At 40.5% G+C, this 9,016-nt stretch overlaps 1 protein-coding gene and 1 pseudogene across 3 annotated transcripts in view; both read right to left on the bottom strand.

The window, feature by feature from the left end:
* BRWD1 (bromodomain and WD repeat domain containing 1) overlaps positions 1-9,016 on the bottom strand; it is a 113,884-nt gene that overhangs the window by 99,968 nt on the left and 4,900 nt on the right. The window lies entirely within an intron of this gene.
* LOC309847490 (large ribosomal subunit protein uL6 pseudogene) lies at positions 454-1,402 on the bottom strand (annotated as a pseudogene). Its single transcript has one exon. The product of its transcript is annotated as a large ribosomal subunit protein uL6 pseudogene (transcript).

Below are 9,016 nucleotides of genomic sequence, written 5' to 3'. Positions count from 1 at the left end.
CACAGTCCCTGTAGAGAAAGGACAGAAGACTCAAATGGTACATGCAAACTGACAGTTTGGAAAAAGCTGGATTCATACCTCACACCAACCATATGTTCAAACCAAACGAACATAAAGACATTACAAAGGAATTACAAATGGACTAGAAAAAATAACAATGAATAGATACATAATACCACCTTTTATAATATTAATCTTTGGGTGCAGAAATGCTTTAAGGACAACCCTAAACACAAAATAAAGATTAACATGGTTATCAAACTCTTAAACCTCTGTTTTGTTTTGTTTTGTTTTTAAAAAAAAAAAAAAAAAAAAAGGCTCCAAATAAGGCTCCCAACAAAAGTAAAAGCAGCCTGCAAGCTGGGACAGGGACCTACAATACACGGCTGACTAAAGGAACCTAGAGAGATGAAGAATTCTTACAAAATGGTAAGACAGAAGTAGGAAAGCAGGTAAGATATAAAAAGGCATTTCAGAAAAGATAAATTATCAACAGCTGCAGAACAAACTTCCTTAAAAAAAGTCTTAAGCATTTTAACTGCTGGGTCACTATCCTTATGAAGAATTTTGTCTTGTTTTTTTTACTTCTACGATGGCTTAATTGCCAACTAGGAAGGATTACTGATTTAAGAAAAAGCCCCATATTAGCACTTTTATTACATCTTTACATCTTTAAAATATCATAAATAAGGCTGAAAAATCATCTGGTATCTTCTGTTTCTGTAACTAGACAACTTAAATCTTATTCATCAGCCTGCTCAACTGTTCCTTTTTCAGAAACACAGATACCAGCCGAAAATGCTCTGATATCCTTGTTTTTACAGACTGTGGCTTGCTCAATCACTTGCTGAATCAAAGCAACTGAGTTTGATACAAGGTCAATGTCCTTTCCTTCAAGAATTAACTCCTCATCCTTGGCTTGAAATACAGAACAAGCAATACCTGGCCATATCCAAACCCACAAGATGGGTGTATTTTTCACTCAAGAAACTTGAGATTTCCACCAGAGAACTGTTTTTCTGAATAATAACGCTGCCGGGGAAGGGAGCATACACAGATGTCATCTTGTAAAGGAAGCGCAGTGTAATAATGCCCTTGATCACCTCGTGTGCAGAACTACAGACACCAAGGACAGTGGACAGCTCTGCTCTCATTCCCACCAGTCAACTCGGAGCCTTTTCTTCTTCCAAGGAGACTGAGTTCTATATTGATGTGACCGAACTCTTTTCTCAGGGTTCCCCTGGGGCCCTTCATAGTAACACTGTGTCAACTAGAGTGTCAACAGTCTGACTGCTGACAATGGTCTTCATTCCCGCAGTAGACGTGGCAAAGAGCTCTGCAGGCTTTAAGACTGGCGGCCGCTGCTCCTTCCTTTGATCCTCTCACGTCTTCACTTCCTTCTTCATCCTTCAAGCCACAGGTCACCCCAAGGACAAAAGCTGTCCCTCCCCACCACCCTTCCCAATCCTTTCACCTATGTGAATTTGTATTACAGTAACTTGCCTGCTACTTCTAGTTCCCCCTAGAGTGTAAAGCCCCAGGAAACCAGGAGCTTTGTCCATCTCATCCACACTGGTCTCCCTGGAATCTTGAATACAACAGGCTTTCCTTTACTGAATAAATGCATCCCACATTCCTGAATGACTATCACACAAAGTGGGCTCGCTGCTGGGTCCACCCCTTACAAATACTACCTCACTGAAGTGACTTATCCCTTCCAGCTTCACCTCAAACAAGAATTCACAATACAGACAAGGTAACAGGATTGCTAAAAGTAAATGAAATTATACAGTGAACCTCAACTTTTGAGTAGTACTTGGCAAAAAATGACTCAAACATTAACTACTGAGGGACACCTGGCTGGCTCAGTCAGAAGAGCTTAGGACTCTAGGTCTCCCAGTCATGAGTTCGTGCCCCACCGTGGTCGTGTAGAGCTCATATTTACATATAAATAAACAAACTTAAAAAAAATTTTTTTACTCAACGGTTAAGTTTCTAAAGATTTATGACAAGTGACAATTATAGAAGATGTAAATAAATGCACAGATCTTACTTTGGTATGCATAGAATCACTAACAGATAAAAACCTAGAAAACAACCAAATGCCCAACAAACAAAAGGTCAGATAGAATTATCTAGAGAAATGGAAAGGAATTCTCAAAATATTATCTTTTTAAAGATCCTATTTTGGGGGGCGCCGGGATGGTTGAGTAGGTAAAGCATCTGCCTGCAGCTCAGGTCAAGATGCCAGGTCCCAGGATAGAGCATCCCCTATACCCCGTAGGGCCCGGCTCCCTGCTCAGTGAGCAAGGAGCCTGCTTCTCCCTCTCCTTCTGCCCCACCCCACCTCTTGCCCTCATGTGCTCTCAAAAAAAAAAAAAAAAAGACTCTATTTTTGTTAGAGTATATGCATGAAGAAAAATGATCACCTCTCATTTTCATGATTTTTCTATTTTTTCTTTGCTTTTTGCATTTTCTAAATATCCTACAATAAAAAGCTATTTTTATTTAGTATTAGGGCACTTTTGGTCAGATTACATAGAAAAGACTAATAAACAAATTACATCGATTTTCAGATACCCCCACCCCAATAAAGACCACTACCAACACCAAGATCCTCAAACATTTTACATGTAAATATGGGCAAATTTAATATCGGCAAAATGTAGGCTTTACATTGGGGCTCTACCACAAGGTCTTTCTCCAACAAGTTTCTCAATGTGGAATCCAGCCTGAAATATACAAATGGTAGTTTAACTAGCAGGTACTTGAGTAAGGGGGTAGTAGACTCTTCCTGACCCTCAGGCAACATGGTTAAAAGTACAAGCTAGCTCCACCTAACTAGTTATGGGACCCTGGACAAGGTACTTTCTAGAACTTCAGATTCCACATTCACAAAAATAGGTAATACTGCACATTTACAGGGGTGGGGGGGCGTGTGGGTGGTTCAGCCATTAAGCGGCGGGGCTCGGGTCATGATCCCAGGATCCTGGGACCAAGCCCCGAATTGGGGCTCCTTGCTCGGCGGGAAGCCTGCTTCTCCCTCTCCCACTCCCCCTGCCTGTGTTCCCTCTATTGCTCTGCTATGTCTCTCTGTCAAATAAATAAATAAAATCTTAAAAAAAAAAAAAAAGCTGTACACTTACAATGTACAAGGTACACATCTAAGTCTTTTAAGGTTTTGACTAATTTAATTCTTCACTACCTTAATAATAGCTAACATGTACATGATGATTTCTACCTGACACTGTTCTAAGTACTTCACACACACAGACTAACTTCCTTTATCCCCGAACTACTCATCTGCATTTTACAGATGAGAAAACGTAGGCACGGGCATTAAATAACTTGCCCAGAAGCAAAGATCTAAGAAATGGCAAAGCTAAAAATAACCACCCTGGCTGTCTAGTTCACAATTCTCCAGCATCTCTGGGTCCCTGCAATCGGCTCTACTGCATCCAAATAAAAATGCCAAGTAACAACATCATCAAGGAATGTCTGAAGAGGTTTAGAGCCAAAGTGGCCCCTAGAAGTTTTTAAAGCCAAATACATGCAGACTGATTAAAATCAACACAGAGAATTTCTTCTATGTAGTTAAGATCCTCCCATCCAAATCTCGTTCACCTACCCCATCACAGTAACAAGCAAAGTCTCCGCCAAATCCTGAATACTACACTCAGAATTCATCCTGTGCTATGGTTATTACCTAACTGTAACACAAAAGTTTTGTGTTCAAAATGTCACTTTCACATACTACATAACAAAGGAAAGAGTGTCAATATCACTGAAAGATTCTACTTCGTACCTTCCTAATGAAATGGCCTAAGGAACTTTAAAAAAGGGGAGGGGGGATGTACAACTTTCATGTCTCTCACAGCCATTCCAGTGCTGAACGCTGCTCTGACCTACAAATGAAGCACACGACTCAGAGAGATTTTAAGAAATCAAAGATCATAGAAAAAAATCACTTAATAACCAAACTGGTGATGACTGGTTCTCAACAGGAAAACATACTAAGCATTAAGCCACCCACATTAATTCTTCCAATGAACAGAGAGCCAACTATGTGCCAGGAAGTACAAGTGAAGTGTACCCACAGAGGACTGCAGACAGTTACATGTCCCACATAATTCTGTTAAGTTGAAAGTAGTCATTTATTTCAACTATTAAAAGGAGAGAGTACATGAGGCTAGCACTCTCACTTTAACAATGAGAACAGGTTGGTCTAGCTTGAAAATAATTTTTACCCATCACAGAGTTGAGAAAACAAGTTGACATCAACTACACCCCAGAAACTGGTGAGCCCGTCTGTGACCAGAAAGATTCACAGCTGCTTTCACCCCTAGCAGGGAGGCAGGAAAAACTGACCACAGATGGTAACAAGAAAAAACCTGCCAAGCTTTTAAACTTCACAGTCACCTATGGGCTAGCATGTCTGTTGCCTGATGAGAATGCTGATGGCCCTAAGTCAGGGAGTGTCGACACCACCCCAATTCTACCCACGGGCCTTCACCAACTGCACAGGCCCCAAAACGGGATGCAGAGCAGCTGGGGAAGACGCAGTCCACTACAAGGGCACTCCAGAGGCCCTCTGAAGGCTCGGGTAGGAAAACAGAGTAGAAAGCCAAAGGCCCAACTGGAGAGCAAAGAGATCTTGGCAACCAAAAAGCTGGCAACTGGGCTAGAAAACAGAGCAAGCTCTTTCAAGGTTTGGGGAAGCTGGTAGCCAGGCTACAAAATATAGGCTTCGGGGTGTTCCCACCCTGTGCTGAGCTCCGTGCTGAATGCAAAGCCTACTTAAAAAAAGAGCTAGAGGGCTCACTCGCTCACTAAGGAATCTCACCGGGGCCCAAACCCCAAACTCTGCTGGAAGGTAAAGTCCTGATCCAGTCCTTAAGCTACGTGAAGCTAGGGCTGAAGCGAACCAACTACGGTTCAGCAGAACCCAAAAAAACAGAACAGGACACAAATTAGATGCACCCAGCTCCTCACATTAAGAACTTGAGAGAAAAAGGGTGCATCCTTTACTGGGGCTAACTGTATTACCTCAGCCTCTACTCTTTAATACAAAATGGCCCAGCATAATTCAAAAGATGATGGGATACACAAAGCCAAATGGACCCATGATCAAGAGAGGCAGTAGTCAACAGTGGACCCAGAGAAAGCCCAGAGGTTGAAAATGCTCAGCCATTATCTCTTCAAAATATTTCTATCCCATTCTTCCATTCTTTCCATTTAGGATTTTAATTACACATTAGACAATAGATTCAAGAGGCTTGAACAACCTCAAGCAGAATAAATACAAAGAAATCTATTCTTTTAGGTGCATGTAGTAGGCAACTTCTGATGTGGCCTCCAATGATCCCCAAATACTGGTTATTGACAACCTGGTGAAATCCCAAATCCCTTCCCCTTGAGTAAGTTACTTCTAACCAACAGAAAACACTCAACACTGAGGGGATACCATGTCCATTATTAGATTACAAAAGACTGTGATTTCTGTCTTGCTAGCAGACTGTTATTCCCTAGTCAGCTTTCAGCTCTTGATGATGCCAGCTGCATTGTTGGATAGACAAGTGGCAAGGAACTTAGGGCAGCCAACAGACAACTAGAATCGAGACTCCTCCATCCCACAACCTGAGAACTAAATCTAGCCAAAAACCGGGTAACACTGCAAACAGACCCTTCTAAGTCAAGTCTTCTGCTGCAGACCTGGCCAACACCTGGACTGCAACCTTGCTATCAGCTCGGCTGCTCCTGAACTTCTAGTTTACAGAAACTCTGGAATAAAAATAAATCTGCATTGTTTGAACCACTAAGTTTTGGGGTAACCTGTCATAAAGGAATAGGTAACAACTATAACACATCACAGTAAAACTGCTGAATATCAAAAACAAAATGAAAATCTTAAGCCGTCAGAAAAAAAGCATCATCTTGAAAGGAGAAAACAGTAAGACTGCCAATTTTTCAATATTAATGTACTGAAAGGGAAGGGGAAAAAAAGAAAAAAGCACCAACCAGAATTTCACCTTTAAAACGACTTCTAAAAACAAAGACAAAACAAAAATGTTTCAAACCAAAAATAAAACAAAATAAAATAAACAAGAAAAAGGAAAACCAAAACCATTGCCAACAAAACCTCATTAAAAGAAATAACGAAGTAAGTTGTCCAGACTGAAGAAAAATAATCACAAGATAAGATACATGGGAAGATAGGAAGGAACTAAAAATACCCAAAAAAGGCAAGACAGTGGGTAAACAAATGAGTATTCACTTTATTTTCTTTTTTAAGATTTTATTTATTTGACAGAGAGAGACACAGTGAGACAAGGAACATAAGCAGGGGGAGTGGGAGAAGCAGGCCTCCCGCCAAGGAGAGACACCAATGTGGGGCTTGATCCCAGGACCCTGGGACTCTAACCTGAGCCAAAGGCAGACATTTAACAACTGAGCGACCCAGGCACCCAAGTACTCACTTTAAAACAACAGCAGTAACATCTGGAAAGATTTATAACATATGTAGAAGTAAAATGTAATAATAGCCCAAAGGACAGGAGGGTAAGAATTAAGTTTTAATTTCATTTATTTGAGATGTGGTAAAGTAACTAACATAAATGGTCAACAATTATTTTAACTTCCAAGGCAACCACTAAAATAATAACAAAAGGATATAATACCTAAAAAGAAAGAACAGTATAAAAACTAATCCAAAATAGAAGAAAAATAAAGAGATAGGAACATATATTAAAGATACCTGGTAGACTTAACACAATTTTAAGTATTTATATTACTTAAAGACTCCAAGTAGACTAAATAATAAAACTATATGCTGTTTAAAGGAGACATACTTAGAAAATGAGAACATGGAAAAATATTTGCTTTACTACAAGTCAAAGGACAGGAAAAATGCACTATGCCATCAGTAACAGAGAGAAAACAGGGTTGGCTGTACTAAGGTCAAGCCAGACTTTGAGGTGAGAAGTTATGAGAGAACATTTCCTAATTTTTAAAAAAAAGGTCAAATTCTGGAAAAGGCAAAACTATGCAAACAGTAAAAAGAACAGTGGCTAGGAGGGAGGGAAGGACAATCAGGCAGAGCACAGGCGTTTTAGGGCAGTGTCTATATGGTACTGCATTAGTGGGTATGTCATTTGTCTAAACCCGCAAAACACACAACACCAAGAGTGCACAGTGTAAATATAAGAGAACTCCAATGTAAACTATGGACTTGGGTGATTATGGTGGGTCCACACAGGTTATCCACCGCAGCAGATGTACCATTCTGGGGGATGTGGAAAATGAAACAGGCTGTGCACTAAAAGGGGACAAAGGGAGATGGGAAAGCTCTATCATCTGCTCAACTTTGCTATGAACCTAAAACTGAAAAGTTAATTTGCCAAATGGCAAAAATCTGCAAAGAATTAGACAATGTGAAAGGAAAAATTTCACATGACTTTTGTCCCATGCAAATAACTGTCACGATTAGGAGAGCCTCTGAAAAAGTAATTAATAACTATCGTCTTTCAAAGCAGTACAGCTGGGGTGCCTGGCAAGCTCTCGGTAGAGCATGCTCTTGATGTCAGCAAACTGAATTCAAGCCCTATGCTTCATGGGGAGCTTACGTAAATAAAATAGCACCGTCAAGGCTAAATGACTCATAGGTAACAATACCACTATCATTATTCAGCATCCAGGCAGAGGGTACCACTAGAGTTCCCCATCCCACAACGTGTTCATCCATTAATGGGTAAATACCAGGTATCATTCATTCAAACCTAAGAGCCAACAGAGACCGTATTTTGTTACCTCATTTAGACCCTACAAATATAAATGAAGCAAAGGGGAAGTCTACCCAATGAGGACTTTTCATCCTGCCAATGTTGCTACTTGTTAGTGCTGATCATTACTGTGTGCCAGGCGTTGTAAGCCATTTTTTTCCCCATGTTTACAACAATGCTTTAATAAAATTACTATTATCTCTGGGGTGCCCGGGTGGCCCAGTTGGTCATGATCTCCTGGTCCTGGGATTAAGCCCAGCATTGGGCTTCTGGGTCACTGGGGAGTCTGCTTCTCCCTCTCCCCCTGCTCAGGCTCCGTATCTCTATCGAAGAAATAAATAAATAAAATCTGAAAAAATAAATTACTGTTATCTTTGTTACAAAGATCAAGAAACTCAGGTAGATGAGGCGCCTGAGTGGCTGAGGCATTAAGCGTCTGCCTTTGGCTCGGGTCAGGATCCCAGGGACCTGGGATCAAGCCCCACATTGGGCTCCCTGCTTGGCAGGAGGCCTGCTGCTCTCTCTCCCACTCCACCAGCTTGTATTTCCTCTCTCGCTGTCTCTGTCAAACAAATAAATAAATTTTTAAAAAAAAGAAAGGAAGAAAGAAACTCAGGTAGAGATTAGAACATCTAGAAAGCAGCACAAGTCAGGATTACAGCCCAGCTACCTGGCACAAAAATCCAAGTTTCTAATTTCTATACCACTATATTGCTGGACTGTAACTTGTCATCATACCGCCATGATCATTAAGGGGTCCCAAATTATCAATGAAATGCCTACAGAACAATAGATCTCTGTAGTCAGCTACAAGGGAAATGCAGAATTCAGACAGAAAGAGATTAGCTGTGTCCGTATCCTACAATTAAAACAGTGGAGTCCGTTGCAATACAATTATCCAATACAAAGTTGTTTTTGCTTGAAATGGGTAAAGTAGCCTTGCTACAAAAAAAAGTTCAACTGACCCCTCAAGTCTAACAGTGCACCTAAATTCTGGATTCCTTAATATAGTAGGGAGCTCACAACAGTAATACTGCTCTCCCCCTTGGTTTGGGCAGTTAATTCATAACTGAGAGAGATGGACAAATAAGACACAAGAAATAGAAAAGTGCATTGATACATTTGTGCAAATTATTCTGATATAGTAAGAGGTTCTGTAATGACTAAACTATTTTTAATACTTGGTATTAAAAATTATGATACTATGATGAATTCAAAATATATTTACAAGTGTTAAC

Source organism: Mustela nivalis (assembly GCF_964662115.1).
Source record: "Mustela nivalis genome assembly, chromosome: 1".
Taxonomy (NCBI): Eukaryota; Metazoa; Chordata; class Mammalia; order Carnivora; family Mustelidae; genus Mustela; species Mustela nivalis.
Note: the sequence above shows the minus strand (reverse complement) of the source record. Positions and strands in the feature narration are given on the sequence as shown.